We start from the raw sequence: 14,724 nt of genomic DNA, 5'->3' as shown, positions 1-14,724 counted from the left end.
TACTCATGGATCCACAATGATTCCTGTAACAGAGAAGTGAAAATAACTTGGAACTAAACAGAGAAGTCATAATAGGAAGAATAGAAAGAACACAGAGTATTAAAAAAAGACCAATATTTATTCATCACAGCAGAAGTAACAAAGTATTTGTTTTCAAAATAAAAGGAACTGAAGGTAAACGAGCTGATTTGCTGTTTTTTTTTCTTTTTTGACAGACATTAGTTCTTTTTCATTAAATGACATTTTCTCTCACAGTGGATGTTAAAGTCTTTCTTTGTCTTATTTCCTCACACTAACAGGCAGAGGAGGAGGAGGCGTCAGACTGAAGTGATGACACCAAACTCCAATCGTCCAATAAAAGCAGAGAGGACCCGAAGCAGCTGTGGGTCTTGTTGGTTTTCTGAAATTATTTGTGAGTTAAACTTGAACAGATGTCTGACAAAATCTCAGGTGGTTCTCAGTTTTACTCAGCAAGGCCCAGGAAACAAACTGAACCTGCTCTCTGACCAGACCTGAGGTTTGTAATCAGAGGATTTAAAGACAAATATCACCTCATTCAGCCTGCAGTAGAGGGAGAGCTATCATAGGTCTCTGTGGTGCACACCTTCACCTGATTGTTGACGATCACCCATCTGTGAGACACAAAGATAAAACACACAAAGGCCTGTTTAACAGCACCTGCTGCCTCCAAATGTACAGCTCAGGTACAGATGTCATAATAAAAGTTAAAGCAGGACTCATCAGTAGAAACTGGTCCATTTTCTTCTATTCAGACACAACACAAACATTTTTCCTCCAGGTATGTTGGTGATAGATGGATATAAATCCTTCAAACCTTCACTTCTTTGACAGATTAACACATCAGACTGTGCACATCAGCAGCCATGAAATGAGTTTTGTCAGAGCAGATGTGGAGTATGGTGCCCCCTGCTGAAGAAGCTCAAAGGTTACCTCATTTTATTTTAATGCAATTCTTTCCCGATATTTGCACTGAACTAATAAATAACTTAAAAACTGTCCGTTTGGACGTTTGTAAGGAATTCATCTATTTTGTTTGTTTCTGCTGGAAGAAATGTTTTTACTTTTGCTATTATTTGACTAAAGTTGCTTCCAAAAATTTAATTAAAACTATGAAATATCCCTTCAACCAGGGCTGATTTGTCAATAATAAATATGAACATTGAAAAATAGCCGGTCCCTTCTTTTTCTGTCAGCTGCTCCCTTCAGGGGTCTTTACAGCAGATCATCTCCACCCTCCAAGGAGGTTTTTAACAGAAGAAATGTTTAAGACTTCATGCCTTTGTAATCACTATACTGATTTGGTCTCTCCTTTGACTTATTTGAGCACAGATTTGATCACATGGCTCCACCCAGTTTCCACGTTCCTCTTTTTGACCAGGGAACAGGTGCTTGTTATTTTTGTCATTATGTAAGAACTGATTTAAATATAAATCCTGCACTTTCAAACGTGGCCTGTTTCCCATAAAAGCAGACATTGTGTCTGATATTTGCGATAATATTGCTGTCACTAGCTCCATTGCAGAGTTTTAAGGACTTAAGAACTCACATAAAATGGCACATAGAGGGCAGTAGTGGGCCACCTAAAATAATCCAAATGTACAAGTTATTAAAGCTGGCATGACACTTGTCTCCACATCAGAATACATTTTTTACGTTAGAGTCCAGGAAATAAAAAATTATGATTTTGACTAAATGCTGCTATTGTAAACTTGATTTGTTACTGCATCAATTCAGATTCTGTCTTAATACAAATGTAGTTTCATCTTTAAATGGTTTAAGACATTTAAATGTTAGAGTTGTTACCTTCAAGTAGGGGCCAGGTCTTCTATCGGTAGGCCTGAGTAATTGTTTGCCAAAAAGTAATTGTTTGTATTATATCTGCTTTAGATAACTTGTTGGCCTATAATATGTGAAACATATGTCAACTGTGTCCCTGATTAATTATATCAAGTCATCTTGAGCCACAAACGACATTCCTATCACAAGGTAGAAGCTGCAATCAGTGTTTTTGCAGTGGCTTATATATAAGGTAAAAAATCTTGTTGACATTAAAAATGTCTTTTTAAAAAAAGTAATCTGGCCAAGTGGACAGCAGGAATTGCAACAAATATAACAATAGTTCTGTAAACATATTTTAAGTTGCCAAAAAGGACATAGAAACAATAACATGGAGTCATAAAGATACTTGAAAAACAGGTAATTATTCAATTTTACATATAATGTTTGTAAATCCTGTTCACTAACGTTTGGGGCGATCGTGGTTCAGAGGGTTGGGAAGCTCATCTTGTAACCAGAAGGTTGCCCGTTTGATCCCCAGCTCTGTCTGTCTTGGTCGTTGTGTCCTTGGGCAAGACACTTCATCTACCGCCTACTGGTGTTGGCCAGAGGGGTCGATGGTGCGATATGGCTGCCTTGCTTCTGTCAGTCTGCCCCAAGACAGCTGTGGCTACAACTGTAGCTGCCTCCACCAGTGTGTGAACGTGACAGTGAATGGATAGTGGAAATGTAATGTAAAGCGCTTTGAGGGTCTCGAAAAGCGCTATATAAATGCAATCTATTATTATTATAAAGTGTATTTACCAATATAAGTAAAGACATTACACATAAGAAACACGTGAAAACAAATCAGTTTTGGACAGAGGATCACTTTTTGGCACAACACTGAACACCCAGGGGGCGACAGCCTTAGAGGTCTCCTTTCGATGTGGAGGAGCAGCGGCTCTAATCTGAACCATAATCACTGAACTCCTCATCCGATCGCCAAGGGAGAGCCCATCCACCTTTCAGAGAAAGCTTATTTCCTGTCGTTAACACAGGGCTTGATTCACAGATTTTTGGCATTTCTCAACAATGCGCCATCTAGTGGCAGAGTGTTGCCAACATTTAGGACAAAGTAAGTTACTGGCAATGGGCATCATTTTTAAATTTTAAAAAGTCTCACATTTACGACTAGTGACAATGACGATGATTAGTCCCACACATCCCAAGTTCCAAGTAATAAACAAATAAAAGACTTGATTTCACTCACCTGAGATGAAGCACAGATCTCAGGGCTGATTATTAGTTATCAGAATATTAGTCACATAATCCATTAAAACTTCCCCAAAAGGCACCAGCTGACCACTTAGATTGACAAGTGAGGCTTATTTAGCTTTCATCTAATTTTTCATCTAATATTCAGCCCTACCCTCTTTGAGAAAACCCTTATCTGATTGGTTGCCCCTCACAAATACAAGATAAGAAAGGCAGGAGGGTGGGGCTTATGTCCTCAAAGCTAAAGCTATATACCTGAAAAATTAACAACATTAACATTATCCACGTCCTTTGACATCATGTAGAAGAAGAAGTAGAAAAAAAATATCAGAAACAAAAATTTAAAAAGCACATTACTTGACAGAAAAACATTTATTTATCACAGCAGAAGTAACAAAGCTTTTCTTTATGCAATAAAAAACAAGACAAAACAAGAATCATCAAATTATCACAATGTCAAGCTGTAATTGTCCAATAAAAGAAGAGGAAGCAGTGATAAATGATGGCAGCGGAAATCAACAGTCAGGGTTAAGAAAGAGTGAAGAGACTTGGGGAAGTTGCTCTAATGTTTGGGACTTGGCATTATACTAACAATATTCACTCAAGCATCCAAATCAGTAAATCAGGTGTTCTGGTCACTTCCATTTCTGAAATTTCCTCGCTAAATATTCCACGGTCAGCTCTTAGTGGTATGACACCAAAGTGGTATAACAGCAGCACACCCATGAAGATGTAGGACACATAAAATCACGGAGCAGAGTCAATCACTACAGACCTCCAACCTTCATGTGATCTTCAGATCAGCATAAAGCACACTACGACTGGACTCTAGAGCAGTGGAGACATGTTCTCTGGAGTGACGAATCAAGATTCTCCATCTGGACAATGCAATGGACGGTTGCCAGGGGAACGCTACTTGTCTGATTGCGTTGTGCTAAGTGTAAAGTTTGGTGGAGGGGGATTATTGTGTGGGATTGTTTTCCATTAGTTGGGCTCAGCTGGTTAGTTCCAGTAAAAGGAACTCTTAATGCTTCAGCATACCAAGACATTTTGGACAATTTCATTCTTCTTTGGGGATGGCCCCTTCCTGTTGGAACAACGGGACTGGCCTGCACCGAGTCCCGACCTCCACCCGACAGAACAACTTTGGGATGAATTAGAGCAGAAACTGTGAGCCAGGCCTTCTAGTGCAACATCAGTGTCTGACCTCACAAATGTGCTTCTAGACAGGTGTCCAGGTGTACAGAAGCACCAAAAACACCTATAAACACTCCTAAACCTTTGGAAAGCCTTCCTGTAAGAGTTTCAGCTGCCACAGTTGGTCGTACATCATATTAATCCCTATGGATTAAAAATGGGATGTCACTCAAGTTCATATGCGTGTCAAGGTAGACGAGTGAATACTTTTGGCAATAAAGTGTAATCTGTGTGTAAAGCCAGAACTGATGTCTGAGAGATCTTAGTTGGTTCTTAGTTTCACCCAGGAAGGCCCAGAAAACAAATCGACACCTCATCTGTACATCTGCACCAATTTACTGAAGAGTGTAATACTCAATCTGAGACAGTCATTTAGAATTTTGCGAGCTGTGAAGTGTGCCAGAACTTTTGTAAGAATTTGGTGGAGTGAAATCAGGACTCTGATCACTTACACAATCAATGAAGAACTTTAAGAAGAAGTTCACCATAATCTGTAAACACAGTGGTGCAGGAGGCATTTAACCCATTTTCTTTTGGTTTCTTTTAACATAAGCTATCAACTCTACACATAAATATTTGATGAACGCCTTTCCTCACATGCCCTCCTTCTTCTCATACACTTACACAAGACAATGACACAAACTATCAGGAGCATCCCAAACTGGCAGCACAGCCCAATCGCAAACCACATCCAACAGGAGAGTCCCAGTGGGCAATCGTTGGCAACACCTGAATGCAACACAGATCATTGGAGAAAGTGAGGACAACAAGAATGAGTTACACATTCAGCAAAGGATCACTTTGATCAAATTTGCAGACATTTTGCAAAAGCTGGACGCACATGTTGCACGTGTTGTACCCTGAACACTCGTTACAAATGTGACGTTCTTCGGGGTGGATGGTGGAGTTGTAGTTGGAGGCTCTGAAGAACAAAAACACACATCTTTATGTTTCTATTGACTACATATGTGGACATGGGTCTTCATTCCTAGTAACTGTGTATTACCTTGTACTGTGATGGCCAGACGCTCACTAAATGTATTCCTGCCACAGGTGACGATACACAGCCAGGGCCCGTTATGTGAGGTTTTTACAGGTTTGAGTTGAACTGTTGATGTATTTGTGAGTGAATATGTATTTGGACTTCTCCACTTCACTTCACAACCATGGTGCTGACCTTTCACCTCACACCTGAGCGTTGCCTCATCGTTTAGCTCGAGAACATCAGAGGGTTTGACGGAGACCAAAACTGAGAAGGAAACAGACAGATAACCACAGATACAGTGAGAATCACAAAGAGAAAGGGAGACCAACAAGGAGCTTCATCCAAATTCATTACACATGACAAAGCTTTATAACATGAGATGAAATACAATGAGAGCATATTACACTAAGAATTAAAGTAAAAGTGGTAACTCTTTCACACATGGAACATTTTTGGTGAAATGAAACACAAATAAACATTTAACTGTAGAGGGATGGTAATAAGTAGTGACCCAGCTGGTGAGAGAACAGCGTAGGCCTGGACTGTTTGGTTTGGTTTGGTTTTTTTGGTCACTGTTATAATTTGCTTACACGGCATGACTGTCATATAGAAACACAAAGTAAGCTTTTTATTCAATTATCTGACAAAAAGAAATAAAAAACGAAGGAATAAAGCTAAAGTAGTTTTTTAAAGAAAATTCTGTTTATATAGTTAATAGTATAAAAAAATAGAATTATTAATTAATAGTTGTGTCTTATGTAATATTTAATAGCTATGGATGTAATTCTAGAGCCCAGCATATGTCCGTGGCCCCTCCGATGCTTCCCCTTCTCCTGATGGACTCCAGTAATGGCAGGGTGGCCACACTTGACACTGTGGTGGTCCTGCCCACCACCAGGTTGACTAGGAGGGGATTAAGTTGGATTTTGGGAAATGTAGTCTCCAAATTTCAAAACATATACAAGACATGCTGTGCAAGAAATTCATTTTGTATATTTGCTGTATATCCTTTACCTGTTATAGTAAAAGAACCATCAGCCACATAAAATAATTTCCCCTCATTTTTCAGCAGTGATGTTTTTATTAATCTGATTATCAATGTAATGTGCAGGGAAAATGAAAACAAAACCATATTTGTCCTAATATGTTAAACGCTGCACTGTTCAGTTATATTTGAACATTTATTTGTAAATGTGTATTTTTCAGGGTCTGCTGTTTACCTGAGAACACAGAAAGTGAATGGTTATGACGTGTCCAATCTGCCGAACATGTGAACCGTCCAGCATCTGTTTCTCTCACACTGGAGATTTCCAGATTCGTCAGTCTCACGACTGACCTCCACGCAAGTTCAGCACTGCCTAACACAGAAAATAAAAATATGTTCTATTATAATGTTACCATCAAATACTTTACTGTTAAGTGTTCTGAGATAATCAAAGACCTTTGCGAGGGAAGCCTCTCTGATCAACACTATAAAGAAGGTCATTTCCATGATACCACCGCAGAGAGCGTATGTAGCTGCTGACCCCACACTTCAATGTGACTTTACCCCCGACTTTTGCAAAGAAATCTTCACCTGCTGCAGAGAGTGCACCCAGCACTGAAAAGAAGACAATCACAGTAAATAAATACTTGTCTTTTAACAATGCTTATTTAAAGGAGGATATAAGAAACGTCTCTACATGGAGACAAACAAGTCATATTTTCTTCATTTTGTTGTAAACTTGTAGAGTGACATTAAACCACCTGGGATCAGTAAAACACCACAACAACCATACTTTTCAAGTATGACTTTTCAAGTAGATTAAACATGACGTCACACACCATCTACAACATGTATGTGCAGTATTTTAAAGGATTATTCACAATATTGTCTTCACAAGTATATTCACTCACCAAACACAAACAACACAATCACCTTCATTCTGAAAGTCGACCTGAGGGTTTAAAATAAAACACAAATGAACATTTGTGTTAACACTAAATCATAAAAAGAAAACTTATTAAAAGTGAACACTTTCATTTTATACACAGCCACAGAGAGATAAACAGTTTACAGAGAAACCACCAAGCCCTCGCTCGATTTCCATCCTCTCTCTGTGTCGTATGTTAAAAATAAGAAATCCTTCTGAAACATAAAACCCAATTTTAAAATGTAAGTTGAGCTCTTACCTTAATTTTGAGCAGATTCTGTGTCTTTTAGTTCATTTAGTGACGGCAAAAATCTTTCTTCGTCCTCTCCGTGCTTCACTTCACTGAAAACAAGAGCTCAAGAATGCAAAAAGTGTAGAAAGCGGAAGACATCTGAAGACAGAGCTGCAAAGTTGTTAGCCACTGCAAACCCCAGATCTTTGTGGGTTTGCTACTCATGTCTGCATTTTCCTGCAATCTAGGCCTGGCATTTTCTACTCAGTGCAGTTCTTACAAAAAGCTGAAGAAAGTTCTGCAGAGTGTCTTAAAAAAGGCTCAACTGCACACACTCAGTTAGACTACTCTCATGGATCAATTGTCACAATGATTTCTGCAAAAGAGAAGTGAAAATAACTTGGAAATAAACAAGGAAGTCATAATAGAAAGAAAAGAAAGAACACAGAGTTTGAAAAAAGACTAATATTTATTCATCACAGCAGAAATAAGAAAGTATTTGTTTTCAAAATAAAAGAAACGGAAGGTAAACGAGCTGATTTGGTGTTTTTTCTGTTTTTCCCCCGACAGTCATTAGTTGCAATTTTTTTTATTTAATGACATTTTCTCTTATTGTGGATGCTAAATTCTTTCTTTGTCTTATTTCCTCACACTAGAGGAGGTGTCGTCAGACTAAAGTGATGACACCAAACTCCAATCGTCCAATAAAGGCAGAGAGGACCCGAAGCAGCCGTGGGTCTTGTTGGTTTTCTGAAATAATTTGTGAGTTAAACTTGAACAGATGTCTGATTGATCTCAGGTGGTTCTCAGTTTTACTCAGCAAGGCGCAGGAAAACAAACCGAACCTGCTCTCTGACCAGACCTGTGGTTCGTAATCATGCCCTGAACTAATAAATAACTCAAACAATGACCAGAGAGCAGCAAGCACATATATAATAAGCAGTTTGTAAGTTTGTAAGCAAGTCATCTATTTTGTTTTCTGTAGGATAAAATGCTTTTATTTTTCTTTTGCTATTGTTTGAATAAAGTTCTATCCAAAATTTGATTAAAACTATGAAATATCCCTTAAGAATGAAAATCCAGGTAAATGTTTAGCACTGAAACAAAGAACATGTTGCATTTACTTAATTTAATAGTGGACATTGGTTGTACATAGACGTTCTAACAATTGAGGTAAATTGATGACGTTATTCATATTCAATAAACTGGTGCATTTTGTGTTGATAAAATGTCATTGTAATGTGTTTTATTGTGGCGGGGCATGGTTGGTAGTGTGGCTGTCACACCTGGGCCACATCAGCTGGTCACGCCTCCCCTGCACATTATAGGGAACTGGGTCCTGAACATGGGTTGTTTTTGGTGATGTGTTCGGCTGCGAGCTGAGAAGCTGCTGCTGTGGTATAAAGTTACAGCAACCATAAAGATAAATGAAAAACAGGTAATTTTCTGAGTTTATCCTTTGTAAATCCTGTTTACTAAAGTCTGTTTACTAAAATAAGTAATGCCATTACACATAAAAAACAAATGGAAATAAATCAGTTTTGGGCAGACGATCCCTTTTGGCACAACACCAAACACCTCACGCGGGAGGCGAAAGCCTTAGCGGTCTCCTTTCGATGTGAAGGAGTAGAGGCTCTACTCTGAACCCATCCATAATCACTGAACTCCTCACCCTGTCGCTAAGAGAGGGCCCATCCACCTTTCATAGAAAGCTCATTTCCTGCAGTTAACAAAAAGATCAGGCCTTCATTCACAAATTTTTGGCATTTCTCAACAATGCGTCATTTGGTTGCAGACTGTTGCCAACATTTTGGACAATTAATAATACATTTTAACAATTAAATTAAATGACAAGTAAATCTGGGACTGATTAGTGACAACATCGATGATTAGTTGCACACATCCCGAGTTCCAAATAATAAACAAATTTCACTCACCTGAACTGAAGCACAAACCTAATATTTATCAGAATATTAGTTACACAATCCATTAAAACGTCCACAAAAGTCATTAGCTGACCACTTTAATTGACAAGTGAACATTATTTATCTTATTTTCATCTGAAGCCCTACCCTCCGTAAGAAAATCCTTTTCTACAGTGGCCATGAGAGGCCAAATGGATTGCAACTTAAAAAAACCCCCACCAGCAATAAGAAAAACACTGCAAAAACACACAAAACACAACTGAAATAGGAAAAAAGAAAACAGAAATTAGAAAAAACAAAAACAGAAATAGGAAAAAACTAATTTCCAAAAGCACAAGGGAAGTGTCTCTGGGGAGAAAATAACCCTACAGACCAGTTGCAGGAACCAAAATATGCTAAGAAGTGCGCTGGGAGACACTTAAAAGAAATGCATGTCTATCTATCAGTTTTGTGAGGAAAGAAAAGATGAGAGGTAAGTGTGTTAGCCTAACTATTAGCCTAAAAATCTGTCATCAGTATTATATGAATCATGAGACTAAAACACACTTACATAGCATATTTTGGTTCCTGCAACTGGTCCGTAGGGTTATTGTCTCCCCAGAAACACTTCCCTTGTGCTTGGGAAATCAGTTTTTTCATATTTCTGTTTTCGTTTTTTCTATTTTTGTTTTCTTTTTTCCTATTTCCATTTTCCATCCATCCATCTTCTTCCGCTTTATCCGGGGCCGGGTCGCGGGGGAAGCAGCCTAAGCAGAGAAGCCCAGACCTCCCTCTCCCCAGCCACCTCCTCCAGCTTATCCGGGGGAACACCAAAGCGTTCCCAGGCCAGCCGAGAGATATAATCTCTCCAGCGCAGGGGTGCCCAATCCCGGTCCTCGAGAGCTACTATCCTGCAGCTTTTAGATGCATCCCTACTCCAACACAGCTGAATCAAATGGTTTGATCTCTTCAGCATGCCATCATGTTTGGCAAAGACCTGATAACAAGCCATTCATTTGATTCAGGTGTGTGGGAACAAGGATGTATCTAAAAGCTGCAGGACGGTAGCTCTCGAGGACCGGGATTGGGCACCCCTGCTCCAGCGTGTCCTGGGTCTGCCCCGGGGCCTCCTCCCGGTGGGACATGCCTGAAACACCTCACCCAGGAGGCGCCCAGGAGGCGCCCAGGAGGCATCCTTGTCAGATGCCCGAACCACCTCAGCTGGCTCCTTTTGATGTGGAGGAGCAGCAGCTCTACTCTGAGCCCCTCCCGGATGGCTGAACTTCTCACCCTATCTGTAAGGGAGAGGCCAGCCACCCTTCGGAGGAAACCCATTTCCGCCGCTTGTATCCGCGATCTCGTTCTTTCGGTCACTACCCACAGCTCATGGCCATGGGTGAGGGTAAGGACATAGATTGACCGGTAAATTGAGAGCTTTGCTTTTACACTCAGCTCCCTCTTCACCACAACGGACCGGTGCAGCGTCCGCATCACTGTGGCTGCAGCACCAATCCGTCTGTCGATCTCCGGCTCCCTTCTCCCATCACTCGCGAACAAGACCCCAAGATACTTGAACTCCTCCACTTGGGGCAGGAACTCATCCCCAACCTGGAGTGGGCACTCCACCCTTTTCCAGCTGAGAACCATGGACTCAGATTTGGAGGTGCTGATCCTCATTCCCACTGCTTCACACTCAGCTGTGAACCGTTCCAGTGCGAGCTGGAGGCCCTCACCCGATGAAGCCAACAGAACCACATCATCCGCGAAAAGCAGAGATGAGATTCTGAGGCCATCGAAGTAAAAGCCCTCTGCCACTTGGCTGCACCTAGAAATCCTGTCCATAAAAATGATGAACAGAATCCCATCACCCACCGGGAACGAGTCCGACTTATTGCCGGCAATGCGAACCAAGCTCTTGCAACGCTTGTATAGGGATCGAATGGCCCATAACAATGGGCCAGACATTCCATTTCCATTTTCGTTTTTCCTATTTCTGTTGTGTTTTGTGTGCTTTTGCAGCATTTTTCTTATTGCTGATGTTTTCTTATGTTGCAGTCCGTTTGGCCTCTCGGGGCCACAGTACTTTCTGATTGGCTGCCCCTCACAAATACAAGATTAGAAAGGCAGGAGGGCGGGGCTTATGTGCTCAAAACTAAAGATATATACCTGAGAAATTAACAACATGATCAACGTTATCCACTCCCTTTGACATCATATAGAAGAAAAAGTGGGAAAAAAATCAGAAACAAAAAGCTAAAAAAGCACACAGCCTGACAGAAAAACATTTATTTATCAAGTAACAAAGCTTTTCTTTTTGAAATAAAAAACAAGACATAGACAGAATCATTAATCACCAAGGCTGAAGTGAACCAAGCTGTAATCATCCAATAAAAGAAGAGAAACCAGTGACAAATGATGGCAGCGGAAATCAACAGTCAGAGTTAACAAAGAGTGAGAAGATTCAGGAAAGTTACTCTAATGTTTGGGACTTGTTATTATACTAAAAATATTCACTCAAGCATCCAAATCGTTAAATTCAGATGTTTTGGTCACTTCTATCTCTAAATTTCCACATGACTAAATATTCCACAGTCAACTGTTAGTGTTATGGTACCAAAGTGGAATGACAGCACCACACCCATGAAGTGGAAGCCCACATAAAATCACAGAGCAGAGTCAATTACCACAGACCTCCAACCTTCATGTGACCTTCAGATCAGCATAAAGCACACGACGACTGGAGCAGTGGAGACATGTTCTCTGGAGTGACGAATCAAGATTCTCCATCTGGACTATCCAATTGACGGTTGCCAGGGGAATGCTACTTGTCCGCCTGCGTTGTGCCAAATGTAAAGTTTGGTGGAGGATTATTGTGAGGGGCTGTTGTTCAGGAGTTGGGGTTTAACGGCTTATTTCCAGTAAAAGGAACTCTTAATGCTTCAGCATACCAAGACGTTTTGGACAATTTCATTCTTCCAACTTTGTGGGAACAGTTTGGCGATGGTCTCTTCCTGTTCCTGTTGGAACAACGTGACTGGCCTGCACAGAGTCCCGGCCTCAACCTGACAGAACACCTTTGAGATGAATTAGAGTGGAGACTGCGAGCATCTCCAACATCAGTGTCTGACCTCACAAATGTGCTTCTGGAAGAATGGTCAACTCCTATAAACACTCCCAAACCTATGGAAAGCCTTCCCATAAGAGTTTAAGATGCCACAGTTGGTCCTACATCATATTAAACCCTAAGGATTAAGAATGAGATGCCACTCAAGTTTATATGTGTATGAAGGTAGACTAGTGAGTCATTTGCAAGTAAAGCCTGACCAGATGTCTGACTTCAGGTAGATTTCAGTTCTTAGTTTTACTCAGCGAGGTCCAGGAAATAAACCAAATATTTTATCTGTACATCTGCACCAATTTTCTGAAGAGTGTAATACTCAAACTGAGACAGTCATTTAGACTTAAGCCATTTTTTTGTTTCATCATCAACGATCAACTCTACACATAAATATTTGATGAACGCCTTTCCTCACATACCCTCCTTCTTCTCATACACTTACACAAGACAATGACACAAACTATCAGGAGAACAAACTGACAGCACACCCCCATTGCAATCCACATCCAACAGGAGAGTCCCAGTGGGCAATCGTTGGCAACACCTGAATGCAACACAGATCATTGGACAAAGTGAGAATGACAAGAATGAGTTACACATTCAACAAAGGATCACTTTGATCCAATTTTCAGACATTTTTCAAAAGCTGGACACACATGTTGTACATGTTGTCTTCTAAACTTCTTCTTCTTCCTCCTAGCGTTTTTCCCACTCGGTTGCAGGGTCCGCTTTTCTGCAAAGTCGTCTCCACTTGGGTCGGTCAAGGGCATCGGTCAGATCGGCTTCGATCTTCTTCACGTCGTCCTTGATTCGGTCCATCCATCTCCGCTTTGGTCTGCCTCTAGGTCGACGTCCTTGGGGGCTGAGCCGCAGTGCTGTTCTCACCACTGAGTTCTCATCGCTCCGTACCACATGTCCGTACCACCGCAGCCTTGCTTCTTTCATCTTATCTGTGATTGGCGCGATTCCCATCCTCTTTCTAACGTCGGTGTTCATGACGTGGTCCCATCGTGTCAGGCCTAGGCACCATCGCAGCATCCGCATTTCCATCGTGTGAAGGGCTTGTTCGTGCTTTGCGGTGGCTGGCCAGCACTCGGATCCATAGAGGGCGACGGGGCGCACTACACTCTTGTAGATCTTTGACTCGAGGCGATTGGGCATTCTTCGGTCACACAGGACGCCGGTGACTTGGCGCCATTTCATCCACGCTGCGTTGATCCTGGCTCGTACATCTAGTAGGATATCGCCGTCATTGCTGATCATCGATCCGATGTATTTGAAATGAGGTACTTTCGCCAGATCTTCTCCATCGACGCTGATCGTGCCGTCGGTCTGGGGGCCAGCCTCTAAGTATTCGGTCTTGTTGGTGTTGAGCCTCAGGCTGAAGTCAGCTAGGCGAGTCTTCCACTGCTGCGTTTGGTATTGCAGTTCTATTCGCGATTCATCGGCCAGGAAGACATCGTCGGCGTAGAGAAGTGTCCAGGGATGGGGTGACTGGAGATCCGCCGTCGCAGTGTCCATGCAAAGGATGAAGAGCAGCGGGGAGAGTGCCGAGCCTTGGTGGACGCCCACATTGATGTTAAAGGGCGGCGATGTTCCCACTGGGCTTCTGACCACGCTGGTGACTTGTCGGTAGAGGAGCTTTGTCCAGTTGACGTAGGCTTCAGGAACTCCATGTGATCGCAGGGAGTGCCAGATGAGGTCGTGTGGGACACGGTCAAACGCCTTTTCCAAGTCGAGGAAGGCCATGTGGATGGTCTTGGACTTCTCTCGGTGCTTCTCCAAAAGCAGGCGGGCAGCATGGATGGCGTCCGTCGTGCCACGCCCCCTGATGAAGCCACATTGGTTGGGCGTTAAGTTGACGATTTCTCGCATCCTGGCGTCGATGATCCGTTCGAAAACCTTCATGGTATGGCTTAGGAGTCGGATCGGGCGGTAGTTGGAGCATTCAGCCACATCGCCTTTCCCTTTCCAGATGGGCACCGTTATGCTGGTTGACCAGGCTGCTGGGACGGTCCCGTCTCTGATGATGCTATTGAACAGGCTGGCGAGGACTAAGGCGCCTTGGCGCCCGAGCAGCTTCCAGACTTCGGCTGGTATGTCGTCTGGTCCGGTCGCTTTGCCATTCTCCATATTTTTAACGGCTGCGACGGGGGACGCCCTAGCTTTTTGAGACGTCATTGCATGGGATGTGACTGTGGATTACATCGACCGGCGCGTCACTCCACCTGACGTCGAGGACCCTCACCGTTAGCCAACTTCCCGAGGGTCGTTGTTTCCAGCTGGCACCGCGAGGAGGTGGTGATGGGATTTTGCCAGCC

At 42.1% G+C, this 14,724-nt stretch overlaps 1 long non-coding RNA gene across 1 annotated transcript; it reads right to left on the bottom strand.

Annotated features, from left to right (window-relative positions):
- Positions 1-3,411: 3,411 nt before the first annotated feature.
- Positions 3,412-7,751, bottom strand: LOC101486501 (titin). Its single transcript, XR_003024704.2, has 7 exons — positions 7,409-7,751; positions 7,133-7,173; positions 6,678-6,836; positions 6,457-6,594; positions 5,258-5,500; positions 5,093-5,173; positions 3,412-4,980 (listed from the first exon to the last, which is right to left on the bottom strand). It is a non-coding gene; the product is annotated as a titin (long non-coding RNA).
- Positions 7,752-14,724: the final 6,973 nt, after the last annotated feature.

The sequence above is a fragment of the Maylandia zebra genome, linkage group LG11, assembly GCF_041146795.1.
Source record: "Maylandia zebra isolate NMK-2024a linkage group LG11, Mzebra_GT3a, whole genome shotgun sequence".
Classification (NCBI taxonomy): Eukaryota; Metazoa; Chordata; class Actinopteri; order Cichliformes; family Cichlidae; genus Maylandia; species Maylandia zebra.
Note: the sequence above shows the minus strand (reverse complement) of the source record. Positions and strands in the feature narration are given on the sequence as shown.